General features: G+C 42.1%; 1 protein-coding gene across 4 annotated transcripts in view; it reads right to left on the reverse strand.

Annotated features, from left to right (window-relative positions):
- LOC126297807 (protein O-linked-mannose beta-1,2-N-acetylglucosaminyltransferase 1-like) overlaps positions 1 to 15,049 on the reverse strand; it is a 1,990,313-nt gene that overhangs the window by 1,637,764 nt on the left and 337,500 nt on the right. For all 4 annotated transcript variants that reach the window (XM_049989012.1, XM_049989016.1, XM_049989017.1 and 1 more), the window contains exon 3: positions 9,284 to 9,365. The gene's annotated coding sequence lies outside the window, so the exon portion shown is untranslated. The remainder of the gene's footprint in view (positions 1 to 9,283; positions 9,366 to 15,049) is intronic.

A 15,049-nucleotide genomic window follows, 5' to 3' on the forward strand; every position in this document is an offset into this window, starting at 1 on the left:
ACTTGATGAGAGAAGAAATTCAGTAATGTCCCAAACAAAAACGTCGAAGCAGTATATGGCAGAAAAACTGTGAATTCAACACATCTGCTACTAAAATAAACGCAAAATACCTTAACAATGTTAATTGTCAACAGACCAATAGTGCATATTTCGGCGGTTTACCTGGTCGTGATTAGCAAATGTGTCTTCATCACTAAACAAAAACAAGAGACATCTGGAGTATTCTGTCTTAATGCCCATGAACAGCAGTTACCACGATTCTCGTAATCGTTTCCATGCGGCTCTTGATGGAGAGAGACGTGATGGGGATGGAATCTATGTCGATGGATAATGCGCAGGACACTTGCCTGACTCATGCCACTTTCTCGGGCGATTGCGCGGGATCTAGCATGTTGATCAACTAGAACAGCAGCAACAACATTAATTTCTCCCTCTTCTGTCGTCACCTGGTTCCTTCTGTTACGCTGTCTACGTATTTCACTGCCACTTTCACGAAACTAATCAAAGAAGTTGACAAATAATTGCCTAGATGGTTGACATCTATTGGTACATCTTGTCGCATACACCGTACAAGAACTAACTGCTTCCTTCCTACACTCCCCATAAACCATGAGCATGTCATCTTTTTCTGCGTTGGTAAATCCCATCGTCTACTCCCGGCCTACTGCTTGGGCTGCCACACACTAAGTGACCAGCAGTCGCAGTGCAAGATATCTCGTAAACAACTCGCACTAGAATCCTGCAACGAACACCACCGACTTTCTAATTTACACTACTTCTAGTTTTTTAACGACAATAAGTATTGTTCCATTTAAAAAAGGGTATGCCTGCCTAAAAAATACACTCTGTTTATTGGCTAATAACACCTGCCCTTCAAAACCGCACATCAATAGTGCTTTCCACCTCCGCAAATGCGGTGCACGTTCTTGGTGATTCACTCTGTATATTGATGTGGCACCTATTAATGTTTGTACAAAAACATTTTGCAAAAGTAGCCGGAGTCTTTACTAAACGTGAAACCAAAATCTGCCGTTACAGGGCATCTTCAGCTATGATCGGTTGAAAATGTGAATGAAACTGTAATTAGAAGTAGTCTGACAGATATGTTTAAAGAGAAGTATGATCCCTTTTAGGATAATGTGTGGGGTTAAAATGTAATGATATAAGGAAAAATATTCTTTTACTTCTGCAACAGATAAACATGTTCCTAGTATTAAGTAAATTTTTCGTCCTACCACTTCCCAAAATGCTTAGTTATGAAATATTATGAATGATCACGATACGTAGGACACAATGTGTGTACGAGATAAAAGAATTACGCCGGCAACTACTTAAAGTTCTTCCAGGTGGCTATGGAATGTCATTTGACGGTGGCGAAGAGGAGGGTCACATTATTTTCATGTGGCAGAGTGTAATAAACTGAGAACCGCAACTAGGTGAACTGCACCACCAGACACATGATGAGTACACAGAGTGTATCTCTGGTCCATAAACAAATGAGTCCAGAGATCCTAAGCCAAACATGTGGGTATATCTCAGCCAGTGGAATACGAGAACTTGCGAATCATCTTTTGTAAGATATAATAAATTTTATTGTTATGCTCGTAGTTGTTTACACTGCCGTGAGGGCAAAGACGACTAACATGTAGACGTGCGTCATGTTAGCTGCTGGTAGTCAATACCGCTAATGCAAATGCAGATGGCGTGTCGAGTACACTGATATGGTGAGTGTTCATTTAAGGGCATGCACTGTAGTGACTTTGCGAGATGAAGTGAACTGTAGGTCAGACGGAGTGAGATTGCGTTGTATACGTCAACGGCAATAACAGACATGATTTTAGGGTACAGGTGAGCAGTGCAAACTGTCAGGGAGCTGACGAGTTGTATTGGAATAAATACCCCAGTAGGCAATGGGTAACGTCAACAGAGCACGTGGTGTCATAATACCACCAACGAGCAACAACGAAGTGGCGTCCTGAAGTTGAGAAACCAGTGTTTGACCGCATTAATACATGAGCACTCGAGCAGACACCAGTACTCTGGGCAAAGGAATACGACAAAAGCATTTACATCCCTACTATTCCCAAAATATTCAAGCTTTAACTCGTGCTCACTTCGATCCTCGTGTCGTGTTGAGAGCTTGCTACCCTGCGTATGTACTTTCTCGTATGAAGCTTGTTTCCGCAACAGCCGCATAGTCATGTATGGACTATTGGTAACCCCCATGATACAGTTGTGATGTTCCAGCAACAAAGCTACGCAGATAACTCGCAGGTGGACATAGACCAGTATCCGCTTCATCCCCATTATCTGTAGCAATGTACGGAGTGATACTGAGAGACGTAATCCGAGTATTGTTGGAAGATATCACATTTGGTCTTTGCGCACGTGTGTTGCTCCAAATGGAACTCTCTTCCATTTGGCACATTTTGCTCTTTGACAACTGCGTCAGACGTTCCGTGAAAGTGAATAGGAAGAGGAGGTTGTATTTCTTGCTCAGTTCGTTCAGGTAATCTGATATGACATTATTTCTCCTCTTGCGGTCACGTGAAAGCCTTGTGTTAGACACAGCTAACGACCCAGGACATGAACTTTTGCTGCCGCTGACATTGTTCGAATGACACCAAAGTTGTCCGAACGGACACGACAGAATTGTTTGTGTTGATGTCGTGCTTGCGCAAAGTGCCGGCAGTCTCATAATTGTCAGTAGACCAACCTTAAATTTGAAAATTTCGAATTTTTTCTTGTAACTTTCGACCTATTTGTTTCCGTACCAGAACCTATTCCCCAAATTGATTTTTTTCTCTCCTCCGTCTTCACTGAAAATTTGTACCATCGTGACGGAAACACACTGCGTTCGTGCAGTCTTCAGAATTTTTCCAAACACATTAATGTAATTCCTTTGGCCGAAGATTCAGAAAACGCTTTTAATTGAAAGGTGGCTGAAAATTTTGTGATAGAAGAAACATTTTGGAAGATTAAAATTTGTGCCGAACTGTCTGGGTCAACTGTCTTATGGAGTCAGCAACCTACATTTTTTTAACTTAGGTTTTATTTTTTAATTCGATTGGACCTCCATTCTCCCCTACAGTCCACGCTTCACTAGCCACAATCGTCTCCGTCGGTGTCGGCTACTTCCGTCATTAAAGACTTTTCATTGTTCAGCAATTTAAGTTCCTCAAAATAAATCCACCATCCGCATGGATGTCTTTCCATAAGTGTCGACGAGAGCCCAGACGGAGTGATTTGACGGTGTTGAAACTAAAGGTATCTTCTGTTAAACTGAAACAAAGTAAAACTTATGAAACTTAATAAGTTGAATTCTCGAATATGCTTTGGCCTGACGAAATTGTGAAAGGTAGGTTTGTATCTCGTTCACAGGTGCTTCAGTAGATACTAGTGATAATTTTCAAGGTGGGCACTCAAATCTTCAAGACCGAGATGTATAGTCCGTAGGACATTGTACAAAAAGTGGCCATCTAACCAAACGTAGCTGTAATGTTTGGCACGTGGGAAGAATTCCCAGTCCAGCTTAACAAATGTGATTGCGCGAGGTGCCGTACTGGTAATGAATCCTAGTTTTCCTCTCGTCCAACGTCAAATAACAGGATGATCGCGACACAAGAGTCGATGTTCGATGGAATCGAGAATTTGACATTGGTTGCAGAACGGCTGTGTGTAAGGTTAGCTCGGTTCAAATTCTCACACTCAGACACGATGTTTATGACTTCTTCATACCATATTGATTGTATGAAAGTGGGTATCATTCGACGGAAGGCGTTGCAAACGCTGGGCAGGCTGAGCTGCGCAAACATTTTGCTGCGGGAGCAGCAAAGTACACTGCATGGATGATGTGGAGCTTCGAAGCACTCCCTCGCCCAGTTGTTGCCGGACTGGTAACGTAATCTGGTGCGAGATTAACAGCGACTACTCGAGAGGGTGATGGATCGTTTTACAGGTGGAAGGATTCATATAAGCATTTAGTTATGCTGTTGTTAGTATCACTAATGATTTTTATATGCCATTTTCATGGCGATCACCGACCACTGAGTCCCTGGAGTTTTAAGCCCAAGTACCCCAAAAATGTTAGGTATGATGGTACCTTGAAAACATTGTATTGCCAGACATACCTAGATATTGCGGCCATGTGAAATGTCATATCACAATATATCACTAACTAATCAGTTTTATTTTTGTCTTAATATAAAAATTTCTTCCAAGTCTATGAAAGTGAGAAATCAAATACATTACAAATATGGACAGTGATCATAAAAGAAAAATAACAAATCACTCACCGTTCATCAATAGCATCACTTTTGGATCCAAATTTTTGAACTCCTTACGAGGAAACATCATTATACCCGTAAGTTTGGAATTATCAATGAAAATACTGCCTCGGGCATGGATGTGTGTTATGCCCTTAGGGTAGTTAGGCTTAAGTAGTTCTAAGTGTAGGGGACTGATGACCTCAGTCCCATAGTGCTCAGAGCCATTTGAAAATACTAAGCTCACTGGGAAGATTATCTCAATTTTTTCCTTCCTCCAAAATGGCTTAAATGGCTCAAACTACTTAAACCTAACTAACCTAAGGACATCACATACATCCACGCCCAAGACACGATTCGAGCCTGCGACAGTAGCGGTCGCGCGGTTCCAGACTGAAGCGCCTAGAACCTCTCTGTCACACCGGCCGCCACGGATTGATTTGTTAACAGTTAAGTACCTAAAACATATAGCCAGAGAAGTTCCCAGTACTGCTATTAGTATTCACAAATAACTACTCCTTTAAGTATTACTAACAATCATACGTATTTATCCGGAAACATCGTAGATTGTCTTTATGTGTTGGTTTGAGACAAGTTTAATGTTCAATAAAGAAAGCTCTTGCTAGTTATAACTGTACAGAGCTGACGTACAAATACTGTAGTCTGACGTTGCTAGTAAGTTAAGGAACGGTGACGGGGAACGATGAAAACTGAAAACACGCAGTGCCACCTGTTTGCTCATAAAAGAAGGCGACCACGTGTTCATTGCGATCCCCCGTGTGGAAATTATTCGGATCACAAAGGTTAAATTTTAATCTGCACGTGCAGACTGGTGGAACAAGAGAGTGCGAACTTTTGCGTATTCAAATCACAGGCCGTCATTTGATTCTGCTGATCCGCCAATTTGGCACGATCGCGCTGTCTGCTGTCACGCCTGAGGCTACCGTCCCAGCCGGGATTAAATCCGCTCAATAGCCGCGCCTATCACTCACATTCTCCCACTCAATTGGTTCATCGCAGCCAGTGCCCGCACTCCCTCATCATCACACTCTACTATTACGTCCAGCTTTGTCCACACTGCACACGGTTTTCAGATGCATCTAAGATATTACGCCTGTTTCTGTACGAGATTCCGTCGCTTTTACACCAGCACTACTATTACTACTGCTACTATTACTACCACCCTACACACCGAATCACTCTCGTTTCAGAATGCAAATAATCGGTCGTTCTTCAGAAGGAACCTTTAGGTTGGCCTAACCTTGACTTATGAATATCAATTGAAACAAACAAATAACTGTAACTGTCACTTACCTTTATTTCAAGAGTTTAGGTTGATTATACTTCCATCATCAGGTGAATTTACTTACATTAACGCACAAACGGCTTACACATGCGATGTTCTAGGTAATATATGGTAGTGTGTGGTGGTAACAGGCTTCTTTTCTGAATCATAGTCTTCTTCCATCTGGCACACAATTAATTCAAAAAGAAGTTCATCTTAAGAAATTAGTCAAAAGCGTATTGTCGTCATTGTTCATATGTTAGCTCTTCTAAAGGCTACGCTGTACTGAATTTTAAAATCAAAATGCTATCTGTCAAAAGGTCGTACAATTCATCTTTTGCGATAATACGTCACTAAGCACGTCATGTGGCAATACTACAGAAAGGAAAGCGTGGTTTAGTTTTATATCAAGCCTCACCAACACCCTTACCGTCGTACTTGAATGGTGAACTTATGGTTCCTTCTGCCAATGAGCCAGTGTTTGAAGCCAGTTAGTTCCTTTAGCTGTACTGTTTTGTGTTTTTCAGTGCAAAGACACCTAATACTACACGTGTACAGATTTTGGAACTGAACATTACCTTGCTAATGATCAATCTTTCTATCAAACCGTATACTCGTATTTAAGTGTGACGAACAAAGTTCGATGCAATTACAACGATTAGTAATTACACTGATGAGCCAAAACGTTATGACCACTTGCTTAATAGCTAGTTTGTCCATCTTTGAAACGAAGTGCATCACTGATTCTGCGGCTCAGGGATCCGACAGTTTGTTGGTAGGTTCGTGGAGGATTGTGGCATTAGATGTCTACACTCAGGTCATGTAATTCGCGTAAATAAAGGGCCGTCGATCTGCGTCCGCGATGACGGCGCCAGATAGCGACTCAGTTGGGTTCCATAAGACTTACATCAGGCGAATTGGATCGCCGAGATATCAATGTGAGTTCACTATAATGCTCCTTAAACAACTGTAGAACGGTTCTGGCTCCGAGACACGCACAACTACCCTGCTGAAAGAAGACATCGCCGTCGGTGAAGACATCAGGCATGAAGAGATGCAGGTGGTTCGCAGTTGTCAGCGTATCTTCGATCACTATCACAGGACCCATACAAGCGTGGGAGAATGTTTTCCATAGCATAATACTGCACCCACCAGTCTGTGTCTGTGGTGCGCTGCACGTTTCGATCCGCCTTTCACCTCCATGACGGCATTTGGGGAGACGACCATCGACCCAGTGAAGCAAAAATGTGATGCACCCGAAGAATCGACAAATTTCCATTGATCGACGGTCGAATCCTGATGGTCCCATGCCCATTGCGGTCGTAATTGACGATGTCATTGGGTAAACATGTGAACACGTAGGGGTGATCTGCTGTGGAGCTCCATGGTCAAGAACGTACGATGGGTGGTGTGCGCCGAAACGCCTGTGCGTGCACCAGTATTGTGCTCTCTCAGCAGAGATGCCACAGATGACCATCTATCCTACTTTACCGAGCAGAGTCGTGGACGTCCAATCACTTAGCGCCTATTGGTAGTGTCAGTGTCCTGCCTCTGTCCGTAGGCCTAGATGCTCACGACCGTAGCACGTGAACAATCGACCACCCTCGCCGTTTTTCAGATATTCGTTCACAGGCTGTGCGTAATAATGTTGTGCCCTATGTGAAAATCACTTATCTCAATGGCCTTCCCGATTTGCTTTCCGTATCTTCGCTAGGATGCTCTATGTCTGCTCCACTTCCATACTTCTGTTACCACATCTAGTGCCCGCAACGACACCAGGCGGCATCCAACGTCTCGGTGAACAGAGGCCATAATGTTTTGGCTGCACTGAAATCCATTAAAAAATTTGCTTCGATTTACAAACTGTGTATGACATCAGTTACGCTGGTGGAAATACATGCTTATGAACGATGAATCATGCTACTGCGAACATCCTGCAGTCTGTCGGTACCATTCGTAATTCCGGCTGTATGGTGCAGTTCTTTGAGCTCTGATATATCCTCCGGCTTGTTGTTATGGTACAACTGCTTCAAATGGGCCCACAGCAGAAAAACGTGCCCGTGAGGGTAATGAAAGAAAAACGAATTATATAAGCGTTACACGAAAACCAATTACGTTGACAATTGCATCCAAACTTAACCCTTACAAGTACAGTAGCCGGCCGGTATGGCCGAGCGGTTCTACACGCTACAGTCTGGAACCGCGCGACCACTACAGTCGCAGGTTCGAATACTGCCTCGGGCATGGATGTGTGTGATGTCCTTAGGTCAGTTAGGTTTAAGTAGTTCTAAGTTCTAGGGGACTGATGATCTCAGATGTTAAGTCCCATAGTGCTCAGAGCCATTTGAACCATTTTTTGAAGTACAGTAATTTCGAAGTCAGAAGGCCTGACGAATACAACCATGTATTTGTTTATTTTATCCTGTTAAAATTTACAGCACTGTTAGGTAAAATATACACAAACGTCAATTTTATAACTTGTAAATGCTCAAGTGTCAATGTGGCGTAATAATGTCAGTCAATGAAGACGAAACGAAGTTGAATGTGGGAAATAAATCGTGCAGTCACAAATTATGCTGCAGTGCTGGGAGCGGGTTCCATGAACAATAAACAAGAAATCCTGATTGTTGCGAGTTAAGTGTGGGACTGGGGGTGCGTTTGAAAGGCAATCCTGTACAATTTTCTTCAATAACTCTAAAACTACGGCCTCTAGTGACAACGTATCCCGGTACAAAATTTAACTACATTAAATTTCCTAAGGAAAAGTGCCAGTTAACTTTTAGATTTTTTAGTTTGTGCATAGCGAGCGAAATAATATGAAAATCTTGCGCGTGGTTTTTGAAGGCCAGATATATTACTGCGGGTTGCATAAAACTACAGTGGAAGGGGCAACTCAATCACCCTGTGCAGAACATGTCCCAAAATATCGCAAATCCGTTTAGTGTACACAATTTAAGTATTTCTTATTCATCTTACAAAAAAGAAATGAAAACTTAGACACGAGGTACCGGCATATACAAACTCGAACAAAACCTCATGTATCTAAAAAATCATCTTTTCATTACAAACATTATTTGGAAAAAGTAACAAACATTTCAGGAATAGATACAACAGTCACACCGGTGCATTCAAGTCAAACTCTCACACGCAATTCCGATTTTTGACCCATATCTATACTTAGTGTCTGCAGCTGGTTGTGTAGTGGTTATGTTCGTTGCCACTCGATCACGAGATCTCAGATTAGATTGTGGTCCGGGTCTTAGATTTTATTCGTTCGGGCAGTGGGTGGTTGAGTAGTCCTTGTCACTTCATCTCATCTTCATCACAAAGACGCACAAGTCGCCGAAATGGCGTCAAATAGAAATATTTGCACCAGGCGGCCGTACATCCCCATATATCTGCATATAGTTTGAAAGAAAAAGTATTTGCCAATGTAGTTCTTGAGAAATTCGTAAAACTGAGACACAGCCAAACAAAAGAAAGCGATCGGAAGGCTACAACATCAACAGAATAAAATAAAATCTAATTGAAATTACGCTCTAATACTGAAACGAAATATGCAACATACATTTAGCTATATAATTTCTGAAAATAAACCTCGAGGTGTGGAACGTATCGTAAACAGTAACTAAAACTAATGTTTGGTAACTAACCAAACAGTCTCTGTATTCATGGGATCACATACTGCTCATACAACTAAATAACTGCGCAGAAACTGATAAGTGAAACTTACTTGGACCAGCTTTTGATGTGAGACGCACTTGCAGCAATTATCGGAATCACGTGCACTCTAGCAGAAAGGTAAGGCGTAAAATCTGGAACAAAACAAAATTTCCCTGTTTTCACTAACTGATATAGGAAAGTAATTAATTCTTATTTGCTATAAACATATTAACAGCCTTTCGTTATTACTCAGAGTGACGAGCTCATGTTAGACACACAATTCATGCTAACTGCAAACGTAGTGAAAATGTTAAAACATTTTAGTTATCCAAAAAAGCTAGTTCTTAAGCCTCTCAAGATGCGGACATGTCACACAACGAACATTCGATATCTGTAATCCTAATGGACACAAGCACAGGTCAGACATTTAATTTGATTTACGTGAAAACAGCAGAGGAAGAAATGCGTACAGAAAGAAAGTCGAGTATGTAAAGGTGTGATGGTAGTAGCTATCTAAACGAGCAGATACGTATGAAAAGAGATGGATGGATGTTGTTATGCAAAGGGGTGGGTTTCTATGTGTAAAGGCGATTGTGTATGTGAAAGTGTCGGGGGTGTATGTGTTTATAAAAGGAATCAGTATGTATGAAAGGGGGTGGATGGGTAGGTAAAGGCGTGTGAAAAGTGAAAAGGCGAACTATCTAAATGCCTTACTGTCGTAATTAATTCTTAGCATAAGAATGGAGCATTCCTTGGCTTAAATTGGCACCTGATTCATGGAAAACGAAAATCGATGTCCTAGATCCACAATATCAATCACGCTTGCCCTGTAGATTTGAGCACATGCAATCTGTGACATTTATGAAATGATGCCACGGACACGACTTTCGCATCCATTTTTGCTGTCCAAACGTCTAGGACACATTCAGTAAGATAAGAGAGACTCACCGTCGTGTCAGTGGCTTCGAATCTGCCTGTCACAACTTGTCATTTATAGTCTTTAAAGACCGTCATGAGATACTGGAAATATTTGTAGGTCAGCAGAAAGGGGGCCAAGAGTAACCATCCTATACGTGGATACCTAACCTTAGAGTACAAGACAATAGATTGTAGAGATGACAGCTGCTCAGGAGTAGCAGTTTCCGGATAAACTGTTTGTGAAGCCCACGACAATGCATTTGTACGCCACAATGCATGAATGTGTGTGCCACTCAAGGCAGTGTAAAGACGGGCCCATTTCTTGTGAAGTAAGCAACATCGAGAACCGACGGTAAATTCTTCTGAATCGTTAGACTGCTGCATAGTCCTCTACAAAGTTCTTCAATGGTCGACAAACCACCCTGCCATCCAGGGACACCAGTGCAGTCGTGAAGAAGATCACAGAAAAGGGGTCACAACTTGGAGTAATCAAGAACATCTACATCTACATCTACATCCGTACTCCGCAAGCCACCTGACGGTGTGTGGCGGAGGGTACCCTGAGTACCTCTATCGGTTCTCCCTTCTATTCCAGTCTCGTATTGTACGTGGAAAGAAGGATTGTCGGTATGCTTCTGTGTGGGCTCTAATCTCTCTGATTTTATCCTCATGGTCTCTTCGCGAGATATACGTAGGAGGGAGCAATATACTGCTTGACTCTTCGGTGAAGGTATGTTCTCGAAACTTCAACAAAAGCCCGTACCGAGCTACTGAGCGTCTCTCCTGCAGAGTCTTCCACTGGAGTTTATCTATCATCTCCGTAACGCTTTCGCAATTACTAAATGATCCTGTAACGAAGCGCGCTGCTCTCCGTTGGATCTTCTCTATCTCTTCTATCAACCCTATCTGGTGCGGATCCCACACTGCTGAGCAGTATTCAAGCATTGGGCGAACAAGCGTACTGTAACCTACTTCCTTTGTTGTCGGATTGCATTTCCTTAGGATTCTTCCAAAGAATCTCAGTCTGGCATCTGCTTTACCGACGATCAACTTTATATGATCATTCCATTTTAAATCACTCCTAATGCGTACTCCCAGATAATTTATGGAATTAACTGCTTCCAGTTGATGACCTGCTATTTTGTAGCTAAATGATAAGGGACCTATCTTTCTATGTATTCGCATCACATTACACTTGTCTACATTGAGATTCAATTGCCATTCCGTGCACCATGCGTCAATTCGCTGCAGATCCTCCTGCATTTCAGTACAATTTTCCATTGTTGCAACCTCTCGATACACCACAGCATCATCTGCAAAAAGCCTCAGTGAACTTCCGATGTCATCCACCAGGTCATTTATTTGAACTTCGAAAAGAAGAGATTATGAGTATGCTTATATTTTCCATTAATGAAAATGGCTACGAAAGCATGCAGACTTACCTAATATCAACTTTGGCTCAAAAAAGGAACTAACTTAAAAGAAAAACTTAAGAAATCGCAGGTAGCAACAAAATGGAAGACACAGATAACAAATACATTTGCTTGCCGTACTATGCCACCTTCAGCACAAAAATGCCTTCGGTTTTCAAAAAACAAAACATAAAAGTTTCCTTCTCAGCTACAAACAGCCTTGGACGTATTTTGGCTAATGGCACTGACAAAAGAAATATGCACCATGAATCGGGTTTGCACAGAATGGAATTGTCAGACTGCGACGCCTGTTAAGTGGGACAGACAGGTAGAAAACTTGAAATCAGGATTAGGAAACATGTAGCTTTGGATAGGTGGGATATAGTTCACAGATCCATTTTGCTGCCCACATGGCTGCGACTTGACAGGCCTTCCTCCTTCTGAGGTCGGGTGCCAAGTTGTTGCACGAAGCTGAGACAGGCAGACTCATGGACTTCCTGGAGGAGATGGAGATATACTGCCATCTGAGGTCATCTGGCGTTCATCTGCTCAATGAGCAGGTGTTGGTGAAAAGCAGCTTTTGTGGGCTCTTCGACGATTTACTGCTTCGGGACAAGGGACGTCACGACCCAGTATCGTTCTAATATGGGAATTTCGGTCTGCCTTTAAGAAGACAACACTGGGCATGGTAGTATGTGAGAATCCAGATTATGATTGTGAGTTGATCGTTTCATCTTCCATTTTGTTAGTACTGTCCATCGCTGCATCTATTTTACCACCAAACAAGTAAATCATTATTCATTTTCTAGCCTTAAAGGCTATGTATAATGGTAGTTTCTTTTGTCGTCTTTCCGCAAAAAGTATAACGCAGATGGAGCTACGTCATACGTTTATGTATTAAATTTTATGTCAATAGAGGGCGTTTATGTTTTGTTAAATAAACCTGGTTACATCAGTGTTTCCAGGATGATCTTCATTATTTTACTATGCTGTTAACAGATCTTGTTTGTATATTGTTTGTAAGGACTTCTGTATTTATTTTATACTAATATTTAGTGGATCACGTAACCACTATGATATGAATTTCAGACTGATTTGTCGTTGTATTTTATCAAGGTGATTTTCAACAAAATCTTTTTAATTTGTTAATTTTTATTTCTAAAGTGATGTAACAATTTTATATAAGACAGTTGTAAGAAGCTGTTAATGATCCTTTGCATACGTTTTGGTGGACCGCTTCACCACTAAGACATAAGCAAGCCAGTTATAAGTTGACATTTCTTGATGATATGGTTGGCTGGTTTGGGGGAGGGGACCAAACAGCGTGGTCATCGGTCCCATTGGATTAGGGAAGAATGGGGAAGGAAGTCGGCTGTGCCCTTTCAAAGGAACCATCCTGGAATTTGCCTTAAGAGATTTAGGGAAATGCCGGAAAACCTAAATCAGGGTGGTCGGACGCAGGTTTGAGCAGTCATCCTTCCGATTGGGAGTCAAGTGTGGTAACCACTGCGCCACCTCGCTCGGTTCTTGACGATACGCAAGTATGCTTGTTGATTTTACATATTTTAAAAAAGGTTTTAAACTACTGAATTGAAATGACACTTTGTTAATTAATTTGTAACACAGAGGACGTTACTAGCACTACTATAAGACCGATTACCACTCTGTTTGGGCTCTTCTCCAAAACAACCCAATTAGCACTACCTGACGTAAACTAAGGCTACTGTATTTGTTCTAAACAACCACCTCAGTTTCCTTCTGCCTCTACACCAGTAAGGTTGTATGGTGTCATGTACTGCCGCGAGTTTGTTGGATTGTACCTCAGATGGTATCTTGACCAGAGTGGGTAACTGCTTTTGCGTAACATGGTGTTTTGCTTATTGTTTTGTATAAAGTAAATTAATTCTGAGTCTGTAAGTTCTATTTTAGCACTGAAGATCGCTATTTATAGTCGAAATCTAGATATGCAGTAACAAAAGTTAATGGGGTTGCGACTGAGTGCTGTGTGTCTCTCCTTCCTTATCTAACATCGACAACGATTATGAAAAACAGAGGCTCTATCATTTACTGATGCACTCCGAGTCAGTCTAGAGAGTAATTATCGGTGAATATTATTCTGGAGGAAAATTTTCAGCATGCACAACGACAGGGGCAGAGAAGTTTTGTTGACGGTGGGGTCTTGGCGAGAGGAGAGTCACGAGACTGTAAGAATGGTCAGAACTTCATATCTTCGTTGATCTACTTTTGCATTTGCAATTATCCCGTATATGCACGGGGGTCAGCATGTTAATCATCGGATGTGGGATTGTTAATGTCAGAGGTTGGCCGAATGCCCCTCCTGTCGCCACCTCTTTCTGAGCCAAAGTGAAACAGAAATGGCCAGCGTGTAACTTATTTCGTGCTACAGTCTGTTCAGATGCCCTCCGAAACAGGAGAATCGACAGCTACGTAACTGACAGTGACAAAGTTAGAGTGATCAGTGTCCGAAGCTAAAACGTGTAGCGAGCAAGATTCGTACGTCACACAGAATACAGTCATTCGCCTGCCGGGCAAGTGGAGGCGCTGCATAATAGCAATGGTGCATTTACTTGTCGATAGTTGGGACGGGGAAGAAAAGTCCAGATAAAAGCGTACCCAGCATGCAGCATTCAGCGGCGGTCGGTTTACAGACGTGGGCGGACAAGCGCACGTCAATGAGGAATGCGTAGCCGCCCAAATAATTGAGACGCGGTCGCAGCATAGCACTCAGCTAACTCAGGTTACGTGGAACACTGCTCCGTCACTTACACCGTTGGCGCCGGAAGCGGCCGCACAGCCGGCACCCATTCAGAAAACTGATGACTGCTATGAATTATGCAGCCACATGTGACAGCCAGGCCAGAAAACCGAGTGCTTGGTATAAATTCTGCAACCACACGTCGCTGACTACGCTGAACGGGACTGAATAGCTCCGATTTTTAGAGAGAGAGAATACTCCGGCATTGCACCATCTGTAGAATAACTATTTTTCCGCGAATATTCTGACAGCACAATGAACGTTAGTATTCACCAGTTAAGCATGACAAGCGAATACCCATCATTTGCACGTTTAAGGTTAATAAATCGTTGTCCCGCCAAAAGCGCTTCTTCGACAAATACTGGCCTCTCTCAATGTAGAATGAGAAATCAGGGACGGAGATAATACTTCGGTTCTTCGCTGTTAGAGAGTACTTGTTACTTAGTTACGTATTCCACACATCATTTGAACACTTATTTTTTCGAAATGATGTGGAACGAGTCACTATGTGTATACGATTAGCGTTTACGTTGATGAACACATTACAATTTTTAGTCCAGCTCATACAACAATAGATTTTTTCTGGCTATCAGTTCTGAGTAGAAATTCGTCAGTGAAGCAGAAGGATTTGTCAAGGAGAAATTATTTTAAATTAGATTTAAAACTTGCTTCGCTAGAACTCCTTTATTGAGCCACTGACACCTTTAACAATGGATAATAAAGGTGACTT

The sequence above is a fragment of the Schistocerca gregaria genome, chromosome X (genome assembly GCF_023897955.1).
Source record: "Schistocerca gregaria isolate iqSchGreg1 chromosome X, iqSchGreg1.2, whole genome shotgun sequence".
Classification (NCBI taxonomy): domain Eukaryota; kingdom Metazoa; phylum Arthropoda; class Insecta; order Orthoptera; family Acrididae; genus Schistocerca; species Schistocerca gregaria.